Source organism: Sphaeramia orbicularis, chromosome 3 (genome assembly GCF_902148855.1).
Source record: "Sphaeramia orbicularis chromosome 3, fSphaOr1.1, whole genome shotgun sequence".
NCBI classification, from domain to species: domain Eukaryota; kingdom Metazoa; phylum Chordata; class Actinopteri; order Kurtiformes; family Apogonidae; genus Sphaeramia; species Sphaeramia orbicularis.
In genome coordinates, this window is record NC_043959.1 from 20,048,352 (window position 1) to 20,062,442 (window position 14,091).

Below are 14,091 nucleotides of genomic sequence, written 5' to 3' on the forward strand. Positions count from 1 at the left end.
GGTTTTATCAAGTTTTCTTCCTCAAACTAAAACTCACTTATTTTAACAGTCGCTCAGAATAACAGTGTCTTAAGATCTTTAGGGATGTCCTGATTCGATATAAAGATCAGTATTGGCTAATGATCTGGCATTTTTTAGAAGATTGAATTGGATTTAGTCACAAGATCGGGCCAGTTTTGGGGGGGTGGTGGTGTTTGACAAACGTCCTGCCTCCTCAAATTAGTTTCCGAACGCAGGGAAAAGCTGCACAACAGCAGGAGGCTTAGAGGAATTAGTAAAGCGTCTGTAAATTTCACTTTCACTGTAAGATCTGCGTGTACTCATTATGAGGTACGTATGGTAGTGATGCACAAATTGGGGTTTTTTCAACCCCCAGGGCTTTTGTGGAATTATTTGACCCTCCCCAACCTGCCCCACAAATAAACTAACATTCTTTTGACCCTCCCTGTGAGTATTCCGCTGATCCGTGCATCACTAATGTACGGCACAGAACGCACCCCCATATAACACCTGTACGGACTTGTCCATAGATGTGCTACAGCAGTGGTAAACATACGGCCTGTGGTCCAAAACCGGCCTGTCAAAGGTTCTAATTTGTCCCACAGTATGAATTTGCAAAGTGCAAAAATTATACTAAAGTTATTAAGCGTTAAAGGTGTTATAGTTGTTTTAGTTCAGGTTCCATTCAGCCCAGTTGTGATCTTAAGTAAAATAATAGTATAATAACCTATAAATAATGACTCCAAATTTAATTCAAAATTGTAAAAAATTTTAAAAGTTGGTATCAGATCCATATCAGCAACCCCCCCCCCCCCCCCCCCCCCAGTCAGGACATCACTAATGATCTTCACGTGCTTTGTCAGCTGATAGTTTATATTATAGCTCTGTTAGCTTAGCTCTGTTTTTAGACTGAAAACAGCCACAGTAAAACCACTAATCACCTGTTTTCTGTTCGGTTTGTGTTGTCAGTAGCTGAACTAAAGATCTGTTTGAATCCAACAAACAAGTTCAGAACCACCACAGTTTAGTCTGAACCATGGATTAACACACGGCAACTTAGCAAAGATAATAAATCCCATAATAACTTTATACTCTCATAATCAAACTCACCCGTGTAGAAGACACACTGGCATTTATCATCAAACTCCATTCTTTACATTTACAGCTGAGTCTAGTGGGTTTATTTTTAACACTTCATTTCTTTGACTCTAACAAGTGTTTCTTTATGGTTCTCATCCTCAACTCATCACATTTTGATGCATTAATCACTGACTTCTCAGCATTAGATTTTAATGCCTTGGGTGACAAGGCTACTGACTCACTACTCCCTCTAGTGGTTACATGTATTCACAGTAACACATACAATGATCACTGCAGATCTCTGTAAAACAGTTCACTTTGGCGTAACATCAGAACAAACTAATACTTATTAAGAATTTAGGTCATTTTTGAATATTTTCGGTAGAAATACTACATATAGAGCCTTTAATTATTTATACACCAAATACATAAAATGATGCCCTTTTAGACAAATTCTTAAAAACTGTATTAAACACGAAGCAGTACATCAGTGTTCATCAGCAGTTTCCTTTTATAAATTAAACTTGCATATTATTCTCATTTCATTTGAAAGGAGTAACAGTTCACCTGTACACGTGTGCAAAAAGTCTCCATGACCCATCATGTACAAGCGCCTTCCCAAAAGAATCTAAAAATATTCAACGTCTGTGTTTTTAAAAGCACCACTGAGACGTTTACTAACCCTGGAAAGTGAATTTAACACAAATCAGAAGAAATAATTAAACCAAAACAAATCAAAGAAGAAAAAATAAACCTTTTACATTTGGTAATGTCCTCTACAATTCAGTTCTGGACACGTTTCCAGAATCACATTGAGATAGTGTTCGTTAATTTCTAGTGATGTTGGATTGAAATTATTAATAATACTAATAAAAAAAGACTCTTGGTTCGTCCAATTCAGGGAGGACGTCTGAAATGTCTCCGTCCTTCAGGAGTCCTCGCTGCTCACGTCCAGCTTCCTCTGAGCCACGAAGACACCTTTGGAGGTGTGTCCGCCGGTGGTTACCACAGCAGCCAGAGGCGAGAGGGGGACGGGCGTGTGGAAGAAGCTGTGCTGAGGAAGCCCTGCCCCCTTAGGAGTTGTCATCAGAGGCTGGAGGATGGAAAAACAGCAGAGGATTATGGGAGATTCATCTTAATCTGAAGGAATTCACAAGAAATTGGTGGTTTTTGGGGGTCTAATGTCCTGGCGGTCGGTGGTTTTTGGGGGTCTAATGTCCTGGTGGTCAGTGGTTTTCAGGTGGTCTAATGTCCTGGCGGTCGGTGGTTTTCGTGGGTCTAATGTCCTGGCGGTCGGTGGTTTTCAGGTGGTCTAATGTCCTGGCAGTTTTCAGGTGGTCTAATTTCTTGGTGGTCTGAATCTACCTGTTGCAGACTGATGAGGGCCACCTGGCCCGGGGCTGACTGCTGGACCGTCACCGGGGACACAGGTTTGATGAAGACCATCCCTCTCTGATGTAGGGCCATGGGGGCCCCGGGCAGGGGGCTGGACAGGCTGTTGGAGGTGTCAGGGGTCTGGGGGGTGGCAAAGGCGTTCCCGGGGCTGGAACTGGAGATCAGACCCAGGTTCTGGAGGGTGAAGTTGAGGATGGCGGGGCTGGGGCTGTGGGTTCGCTGCTGGGCGGACAGGGGGGAGGCAGAGGAGGGTCTCTGGACACGAAGGCTGGTGGGGGTGATCTCCTGAGGGACAGCGGGTCTGGACCCTGGGGACGACAAAGACACAACCGCCATGAGTCAGATGATACAGACAGAAGGTTTCAGGTTTGATTCCCAGTCAGGTCAGAGCGTTTCTGTGTTGAGTCTGTTTGTACCGATGTCAAAAATAGGTGTGTGTTCGATTAATTCAGTTAATAATTCCAGTTCTTTGAAACTGGAGCCTTTATTGGTCCTTCTGAACAACCACAAAACATTTTTTTTCAAATATCAATTTCCATGTATGAGTTTCAATTTTGTATCATATTTGATCCATCAGGTCTCAGTGCTCAAACATTATTTTTGAACAAACAAAAACATTATAGAACACAAACATGTCTAACAAATTGGTAATTCTTTTTCAAAATTGTCAAAGTTCTTCCTCCTTCCTCATTAATGACAGTCTTATTGTGTCACTGGAAAGGCCTCTGGTGAATGAACTCCTCCCCCTGGTGGATTATCTGTGTATTGCCTGTATCTTACTGTATACATCAGGTTTTTCAAGAAAACAAGACAAAAATCACACTGATCATGTAGAGGGCTTCAAAACTCATGTATCAAATATGATACGTTTGGCGTTACAGGGTTAATTATTCATGTATAAAATACAGACTGAATGTCAATACACTGATTACAGCTGATTTCAGTGGCTGGGTCAGAATTTTCAAAATCATGCAAAAATGAACAACTTTTGAATTCTGACCAAATACAAATAGTGAAAAATAAAATGACCTTTCATAAAATGAAGAGTAAAGTGTGTATAATATGCTCACCTGGATACCAGAGGGTTAACAGAGAGACAGAAATAAATATGTGAACTCATTAAAACCCTGAAAAGAACAAAACTGAAGACTTTTGCGCAGTAGATGTTTCTGTGCAGATCCTCAGATCCATTAGACCCAACAGAATGAATAATCTGTGTGTGTGTGTTTACCTGCTGTTGGTGTTTGGTAGATGTTGTACGTAGGAGTCGAGGCCTTGTTTTCTTTTCCTGATCCTTGAAGTTCTTTGTATCCGATGAACGACTGCTGTGAGATGGGGATCAGGTATCCAGCTGGGACCAGAGTCTGAGCGAGCAGAAAAACACACATTACACACAACTTTAACCTTTTCATGAATGAATTATGACAACTGTGGGCAAGATGTTCTCCCTGAGTCTTTTCATTTGTCTTAAGGCTTGAAAAAAACAATGCGATTGAAATAAAATTTTTATTAACCTATTTTTTTGTGGAGTTACAAAAACCATGTGTTTAACTTTTGAAACAAAGAAATATGTAACAAACCAATATCAGAAAATTATAAACTGTGTGAAAACTAGGAAACAATATGTTTACTGCTGCTAATCTGATGTTTTCTCACATTTTAAGACACTCTACTACTAACTGTTATTCATTTTACTGTGTGCAAAAATACCCTCTTTGTTTAAAAAAATAAAAATAAAAATAATTCCACTCTAATAACAATTATCAATTGATTTCCATTAAACATGTTAGTGCAGATTAGGTTTATAAAGAACAGTAAAGCTAGAGTAATGGTATGAATTACAGTGGAAAAACAACCAGTGATGCATAGGGTCCAATTCAGTCAACATGGGATTAATTGCAAATTTCTTCTAATATAAAATAAATATGTGGAATTTCTACGAATGATATTAATCCTTAGATGTTACTTGACGCTGCATATTTTTGTACCCTCAAGGATTTACAAGATATTCCTGGTGGCCATCTTGGTTTTAAGTAACTAAGTAAGTAAGTTACCAGTTATGGGAAGTTATGGGATGTATACATATATATATATATATGTACCAGGGATTAAAGCAAAAATTTTTCATCTGACTGAAAATTTTCTTCTGGTCAATATCATTGGCCACTATTAAAAATGATGCAATACAATACTACTATAGCGTACACGTTTATATAGTCAAATTTGGCAATACTGTAAAACACACTGAATGGGAGAGTGTACAGGTGTAGAAGATTAGTAACATGGATAGAAAAAATGTCATGAGTGGTATTGGTGGGGGGTCTGGGGGTCCTCCCCCAGAAAATTTTTAAAGCTTCAGGTCAATTTTGGTGCTCTCTGGTTAATTTTAAAGGGTATGAAAACCTTTGACGCAAGTGAGAATACTTAGAAGAAAACCTTACTGCAAAAAATGAGTGAAAAACTTTTTATTTAACAATTTAGGAACTCCTAAAACATAACTCCAACTCCAACAGCACATGAATTTTGGGGAAAATGTCTGTGTAAATGTAACCCTAACCAACTAATCTCTTATTTTTTCTGCTTTTTGGCACTGAAACCAAAAGTTTCAAGCTTGGTCATTCCGGATCTATTTTTACATCTGTTTTTCACGCATCTCTCAATAGTTACCACTTCAGCACCTTCCTCTACAAACGTATCCATGATGTCGTATATGCTAGCCAAAATAATCTGTACGTCATCAAACCTGCGTCCACAACCCCCTCCCACCAATATCATGATCTCTTTTGATTGGAAGAAATTACGTCAACTGAAACAGAAATTATATTCCGTTCCAGATACTCTCTGAGGGTATTTAAATACAGTGGCTTTGCAAATACCAAGGGTGTTACTCAGTCATTCAATTTTATCTTCGTACTGTACCACACAGATAGAAATAAGATGCTAAACGGGTCAAAATAAAGCACTTATGCAGTCGGGCGTGTAACCACCTAAAGGCGGCCTTACACTGTGCGAGTTTAGAGACGATTTCTCACTTGTGCGACTCTTTCTGGGATCGGGCCAGATGTGCCTCTAATCGTGTGTCGTGCTTCGTGCAGTGTACATGGGGTAAAGAGAAGCGATTAGCACCTCACGACCACCTCACGACCAGCAATCGTGTGTTCGCAAGGAAAACGGAGCTGTTTGAAATCCTGCTCGCTCCTCGTGAGTGTATCGTACTGTCAAAGCAGTGCCACGAGCCGATGTGCCTCAAATTCTCACACTGTGCATGCGCGAACACAGATGCGTACAGTAGCGTACAAGCTAACAGTAGCTGGCTGTTGTCCTAGTGCAGTTTAGCTTTTGCAGCTTACCTCTAGTTCCTGCTGTAGGATGACAGCCCATACTGTCCACGTCTGGACAATCAATGCCTGCACCGAACACATCGTTGTCTTTTCTTCTTTTTTGATTCCTCACAGATAATGGCACATATTACCAAAGCAGCTCGTTGGTTTTTGTTTAGCACTACCATTTCGTGGCTCACACCAATACTCAATCGTCTATGCACTTTTACGAATTCCTTGGTATTTTAACGTTGTATTTCCGGATACAACACTCGAACGTGTGGTGCGTCCTCTGGTGTATGGTCCTACAGTGTGAGCAGTCAGGTCGCATACGAGCGTCGGTCCGTGCAGTGTGAGAACAGGAATCGTGAGCCTGACTGTACGACTGATTCGCGCAGTTTGAGATGGAGCTTAAAGGTCCCGTATTATGCAAATCTGACTTTGTGACAGTTTTCTTATAGTAGTGTGTGTTGCAGTAGCCACATTATGAGGTTAGAATTTGAAAACTGTCTGTTTCCTCCCTGCCTTGCTACACCACAGTTTGTGAAAATGCCTGCTCAAACGGCCGAGTTTGAGTTGGCTCCGTTTATGACGACATAAGCAGATTTAACTCCTCCCCCTGACTGTGCCCCCACCCTCGCAAAGCGAGCCCCGCCCTGGCAAAGTACCTCTTGGACAACAAACATGGCGAAGGCGAGACACGCAAGTTGTGGTGTTGTTGGCTGCACACACCAACACGATAGTTTATTTTTGCTCCCCACTTCCGAGCCTCTCCGTAAAAAGTGTCTGGATTCTATCTGTGATGGTCATGGACCAAACAACATTCCCAAATGCTTGTATGTGTGTCCCCGGCATTTCACGGACGAGTGTTTTGTAACATGGGCCCATACAGCTCCGGCTTAGCACAAAGACTCCGAATCAAGAAGGACGCAGTACCAACGCTTCATGACCCAAGTACAAGTGTGGGAGATGTAAGTTCTTATCATTTTTTTGTATCTTTACTGCATAACCCTACATTACGGATAAGCTGGTGGGTGTTGATGTGTACGTCTAACGTTAGCATGGCAGCTAACATAGCTCGGTTACTGCTGCTAACGTTTGCGTCCCCGTTAACATGCAAGAGCTGATAATATCAAGAGACATTCAACAGAACTACTTTGAACACGGGCCTTTTGTGGTTGGCATCAGTATAGTTAGCATCAAGCTTGTTAGCAGCTGCCTGCATTAGTGGTGGCAGGCGTCTTTCCGTGTCAGGTCCACGAACCCAACACAACACCGCCGTTTTCCGTCGGGGCTCAATCACGCCTCAAGGCAAAGAAAGCCAGTGTTTGGAAAGACGTTCTGTCTGAGACATGTGTATTGTAGACGAGAGCCATGGCTTCACAGTCAACATTAGCGCGTAGTACCGCTAGCGGAAGCCGCGTCCTCTCCCAGAGAGGGGAGGGGGAGTGGGCGTGGACAGATGCGTTCATTTGCATACCCGGAAGCAGGCCCAGAAACGGCCTGTTCTTAGGAGGGCTGGTGAGAGAGACTTTTTCGACCGCTGAAACTCCGAAAAAAGGATGATTTTGGGGCGAACAAACTTAAATACTATGTTTTTGGGCTTCTGAGACCTATATGACGTGACTGAAAAATAGCATAATACGGGACCTTTAAGGCTGCGGCGCGCACAGCCGCACGCACGGGAAGGGCACATACACACACACACAAACACACACTAGTCATATACCGGCAAGAGGAGATAAGCTATGAACCCAAACATGAAGGTACATAGATCAGTTCTGTCTTCTTCCCTTTTCGCTGTGGTTCTTTCATAATGAAAGCTACTTGTTAGCACTAAACTAAAGTTAGCGTCTGGAGGCTGAACTTTGGTAAAGCTGAACTTGTCCATGTGTTTCTGAGGCACAGAATGAGCAGCGTTTCCTTCCAAAGATAAATAGTCATCAATCTCTCCTCCCGACATAAAAATAAAGAAGTCATCTTATTATCATCACTGTTAAACCTATCAGCCCCCTGTGCCTGTGTTAAACACCTGCAGACCCAGGACAGGATCGCGGTGCCGACTGGACTCCGCGAAACACGTGGGGAAGTTACTTCAATATGACTTTTTTTCCCCCCTCAATTTTGCCATTTGACGGAAATCCGTCGTGGTGATGGAGAACTTTAATCCCTGATATATACATATATATATATGGCACTTCCCATAACTGGCCAATAGGTGTCAGTGTATGGTACGATGCAGAAGTGTCCACTGTGTTGCTGATATGAAACTAAAATAACCAAACCCATGAAAATACCAGAGAACAGCTGTAGAACAGATGAACACTGGGTATGAAGGGGTTAACGTCCTGGAATCCTTTTTATTTCAGGTATAATGATGCGTTCAAGTACCTCTGTGTGTATTTGTCCCGGTGTGAGTGGGATGGCTCTGATCGGTGTTAACCCGGCTTCGTTGTCCAGGCTGCCCGTCTTCTCGTCCCGGTCCAGGAAGGTCTCGACACTTGGCTCGTTCATCGTATGGACCACGGTGCCGCTGGGGCTGTTGACGAACTCTGGGTCCAGGTGGAGGGCGCGGGGGGACGGCCGGCTGGACAGGGGACCACCCCGGCGAGACTTGAGACGAGCCTGTAGGATCTCACACAGCTTTGGAGACGTGTCCTACAGGAGGGAAGACGGACCAGGACAGTATTAACCCTTAGATGAGGTGGTTTTCTTGGAACATCTTTATAATTAAGTTATTATTTCATATTCCAGATATTTCTCCAAAAACATGTTGATGACATCACAGCATTTAAATTATTAACTTGACTTTTATAGAAAAAAAAATCTTTTTTTTAAACCCGCCACCACACCCCCTCTTCAGAGGACAACTTTATTTTTAATTACAGCTTGTATATCCACATCTGTCTTCTCACCTTGAAGCTAGTCTCCGTCTTCCTGGCTTTGTTTGGGCTGACGTCCGTCCCAGAATCCTCTGGGAGCCGTTTGAGCACCAGCGGGCTGATGTCAGACACTCTGGACGCCGTCAGGTTCTTGGCAGCGGCCTGGCCCGTTGGACTCTGCCCCATCTTGTCCTCGAAGGTCATGGAGCGCACGGCGAGGCTGGTGGGCTGCGGCCGGGCCAGGGGGCGTGGCCTGACCGAAGACGGCTGCAGGTAGACGGCATAAGGCCCGCCCCCTTGCTGCTGCGGCAACAGCACGGGGATCAGGGGTGAACACTGAGCAGGGATGTAGGCGACGGGGCCGGGGGGTTGGGGCAGCAGTGGGTGTGGGGGGTCAGGTGGACTGTAGTGGGGGCCGCGGGGTCCTGGGTCGGGGTTAGTGATGGAGTCTGAGGTGGCTCCGGGGGGTCCGATCCAGTGGTGGTGGTGACGGTGGCAGCAGGAGGAGGAGGAGGAGGCTTTGGATCTTCAACTGCAGACCTGAAACAAACATGAAGCAGATTCTTCTTCAAACTAAAACTCAGACACGTAGTTTGGTCGTTCAGAATAACATGGTATTAAAAATATGACGCTCAAAGAAAAAAAAAGAGTCAAATAAAGCCAACGTACGCAGATGCCTGGTCACGTTCCAGTTGACAGATCGCAGCCAGAGTGGCCATTTTACTGGGAAAATCAGTGTTTGAGTCACCTAAAACACAACAAACCAATAAGTTACACACTGAACATGTGATTCTGGGATGATTTTGTTAATATCAGGGTTCATGCACATTTTTCAAGGTCAAATTTAAGTACTTTTAAGGGTCATTTTCCACATTTTTCCAGCACACCACCTTATCACTGGGGTAAAATACATATCTACAGAAATACATATACTCAAAATGACATTTTTTTTCTTCCACTTTTGATCACAACGATGTATTATGCTATAAACATCTAAAATTATCTTTCAGAATAGCATGAAGTTTAGAAATTAAAGGAGAACACACACGTTTTATTTTATCCATAAAACGGAAGCCACTTGGCTTTCTTCAGACAAAATCGCACTGAGACAAAGACTAAGATAAAAATGTACCTGGAGTTGACCCCAGAACACCCACTAATTTTCATTTCTGACAGTTTGAGTTTACGAAATGTATCACCCCTCTGTAGGTACCTTTGGTTATAATTGCAAGCCCTTTCAAGGACTTAAACTAAAACTCAAGCACTTTTCAGACCTTGAAAACACAATGTTGAAATTCAAGGATTTGAAGCACTCATACGAACCCTGTAATATAACACAAGCAGCTTCAAAGGAAATTAAATTAAAACAGAAATAAATCCAGATCCTGGTTTTGGTTCATATCCCTGACTCTCCTCTGTCCTGTGAAGGTACTCACTGGGGGTCTTGATGGGGCTGCTGGGGGCCGAGTTGATCTTGCGTCTGTCGTCCTGGATGCTTTTGGCCAGTTTTATGAGCGACTGGTGTCGGGTGAAGCTGCGTTTCCCGGTGGGAGATGAAAACAGGTTTTTGGCACAGTTGTCTTTAGACGTTCGAGACTCCAGGAGAGTCTTCTTAATGGATGAAAAGTTCTCCACATCTGGAAAGAACATTAAACTGTCTGAGATGGAGCAAATGTCTGAGGCTCCACCAGTGGGAATGTGCAGTTTAGGTTGTGCAGTGTTTGTTTTGTTGTCGTCAGTTTATGCTTCCTATCAAACTGATGCCTTGTTTCCGGTTAGCCTCACTGATTTGTGGTTTTCTTAAGGCTACACAACTGTTCAGTCCCAACCCCTTCAGTTCCCTTCATATTGTGTGTGTGGAAATGCTCTTACTTTCACTATTAAACACAGCCCTGAGTTCTACTGTTGTTTTTCGTTGATTTCACCAAACGTTTGAGTGATCACCGATCACAATCAATCAGGATTTTTTTTTCCTACCAGAATCAGAATCTCTATATTGTCACTGTACAAGTATGACGAAATTGAGGTAGAGCTCTCCAGTTTAGTGCATGAAATTACAAGGCACAACAAATGACAGTAAGAAGGCACACTTATTTACATTAGAAAAAATAAAAAGTACAAAATAAAAGTATTGCAACTAGGAATGCTTGTAAAAGAAAAATATAGAATTAAGTAGTGGAAATAGTATGAACCACATTTCTTCCTCAAAGACAGTGGTTCTCCACTATCCTTCCAGTGTTTAATCATACATTGGATAGTTCATAACCCAATTTCGGTCATTTCTGCAGTCTCCTTAGATATTTTCTCTGCCAATGATCTGACCCTTCTCAAACAGACTAACATCTTTTCCACGACCACAGGATGTGTCTTTGACATGGTTGCCTAAGAAATGAGAAGCTACTTAATGCATCAGTTGGGAGTTAAATAACTTGCTTTTTGAAAGCTGAAGCTGAAAGATAACTGCCCGTACAGTAATGATCCAATCGGAGGCTCGTACCTATTTGCTTAGTTAAGTTTAGGTGGCGACTTGTTTTTTTTGGCCATCAGTGTGTATTATTGTTACAACCACCTATAACTTCACTATCACTGTTATAACTTTTATCCTGTGATCAGGCAGTGTCCAAACATTCAAAAAAAATGTACAAAGAAATGGTTTTGCCACAATATCTGGCTCAACGAAGGGTGTGAAGATTATTTGGATTGTCAGGTTGTTATATTGTATGGTGTGTGTGCATATACATGGGGGTGTGGATGTGGGTTGGTGTACAGATGTAGATATAAATTGGTATATATGTGACTGTATGTGTATGGGTATACAGGTTTGTAGGGGTGTGTTTATCATAATCTTATGTTGTATAACATGTGATTACTTGGGTACTAACAGTCTGAGGACTGGAATTGGGGGGTGGGACTGGATAAGTGATGGCTTCTTCATACTCCCTTTCAGACACAAACAGTTGTTCTTTTTTCTATTCTATTTTTTTTTTTTTAATTTTCTTCCCCCTTATGTTTTGTATTATGATTGTGTCTGAAATAAACTAAACTAGACTAAATTATTCAACTATATCTGCATATCTAGTGCCTATTATGACATAATTACTCATTATTATTACTTTCTAATGTGCCTGTTTTTTCACTAGTTTTTCTTATGTGTACAGTCACTGTTGTGCTGCTGATACTGGAACCTTAATTTCCTGATGGCTCTGTTCAAATAAAGTTCTATCTAATCTAATCCTGTTAATATTTCCTCAGATTAAACAGCGTCATGTCAGCAGTGGCGTGCACAATACCTTTGACTGGTTGAAACTCCTCAGGTCCGACCATTCGAAGGCCGGTTTCCTTCCCTCTCTTCCGTCACGTGGACTTTCTCGATCAGCTTCAGGCTTCGCAGCACATTAGCGATATCGTACAAGCGGCGAACTTTGGCTGCGAAAAGCAAAATCAAAAACAAGTGAGAAAGTAGGCCACCGCACAACACTTTGTCCCTCCTCCTCACTGATTAATGTTGAATTTTGAATTAAAGATAAGTGTAGATTCAATTAAATTACTGTCCTTTTCTGAGTAATTCTGTCAAACTAAGATGAACATATTCTATCAAAGTCTTAACTCCTGACTGTACATATCCTGACCAAGGAAAATAAATTCTCACTTTGTGCAGTAATTACACCTGGCTTTTCTGCCTCCGTCCATAATAATATCATTATATAGACAAAATGTCCTCTAAAATTAACCTTTATTTGCACATATGTAGCAAACTATTACATGATCAAAACAAATACATTTTAGCAAAAAAAAAAAAAAGTCTCAGTTTTTGAATGTCTGGGGTTGCCAGAAATTTGTGATGTTAAAATGGGTCACGAGACAAAAAAGGTTGGAAACCATTGGTCTAGTACATATTGTACAAATGGTTGTTTCTAACTGGGTTTTAATGGTGTTTAATGTCTTATTTTATCCAACTGACAGTCAGTGTCTTTTGTATGATCTTTCCAAATTCATCCCAAGGTTCGGATTGAACCCGTTGAAGCACCAGTTTTGGCCCACAGACCATATGTTTGACACCTGTGGTTCTAAATAAAGATTCTGTGACTCCAGTGGCGACTGTTAGAACATAAATACAAGTCATTTAAAGAACCAAACCAACTCATTTTTACTTCATTGCTGCCAAATAATAAAAACACATTGGCATCTCGATCTCAACACTCACTCTTGAACTTGTTCTTGTCCTGATCTGCGACCTGGTCTTCTCCGATCAGGATCTTCGCAGCCACATCCAGACTTGACCACCCGAGGGTTCGACACCAGAAACAGCATCACAACACTTCTGGCTCATCACACGAAGAGATTTGTCCTTTCGACTGGTGACGGAGGCTGAAGGAACGAAGAACTGAGTTTAAAAACCTGATCACAGCGACACAGAGACCGAACAAGAACCAAGATGATGTCGGTTTTAACCCTCTGGTGTCTGAGTGAGTGTATTATACAACACTTCACACTTCAAATGATAAAAGGTCATATTATTTTTCACAATTTGTATTGCATCAGAATTCAAAAGTTGTTCTTTTGTGGCATTATTAAATGTAATTAAGAGAATAATCAATATGTGTCACCGCCAAAACTCAACTATAACTTATATCTTAATGATGTGCTTCTGGAATGAAATAAAAATCCACGTTGGTGTCAAGATACTGATGTCAATAATACTTAGAAGTAACGATGACGACAACAAGGGGTTAAAAAAATCACAACATTTTTAAAATAAGAAAAAGTGAATGAGAAGACGTGTTTGCAGGAATAATGGGATAAAATTCCCCCTGGAAACACTTCATTGGTTTTTCTTCAGTCCTTGATTATGAAATCTAACATGTTTTAAAGAAATGACAACATTAAGCAAAGACAATAATCTTTTAGTTATTGAAAATGTATAATTAAAGGATTACAAGAGTTTTTTTAAATTACAGGATTTTAAAACTTTTAGTATCCGGGCGAGCATATAATGCACACTTTGCACCTCATGTTATAAAAGGTCATATTATTTTTCGGAATTTGTTTTAGAATTCAAAAGAACTTATTTTTTTCATGATTTTTAAAATTCTGACCCAGCCACTAAAATCAGCACATTATAAACAGTGTTAAATTCCTACAATAACACCCTTCACCCAAGTGAGTAAAAAATGCACACTGACACATTTAGCATTAAACACTTGACCTAGAACAAAAAATAATACATATTAACCAATGTTGGTGTTAATCATTGACATATGCCAGGATAAAAAAAATAATCAGAAAAAAGTTATTCAAGTATTATGTAGTATATTGAGAATTTTTTCCCCCCAGTTTTTTAGCATCAAAAAAAAAAAAAGTTGTTTACATAATAAACAGGGCATTTAAAGGGTAGTTCTTCTCGGTTCAACTGG

General features: G+C 41.2%; 1 pseudogene; it reads right to left on the bottom strand.

Moving 5' to 3' along the window:
- Positions 1 to 1,573: 1,573 nt before the first annotated feature.
- LOC115417170 (transcription factor E2F8-like) overlaps positions 1,574 to 14,091 on the bottom strand; it is a 15,026-nt pseudogene continuing 2,508 nt past the window's right edge.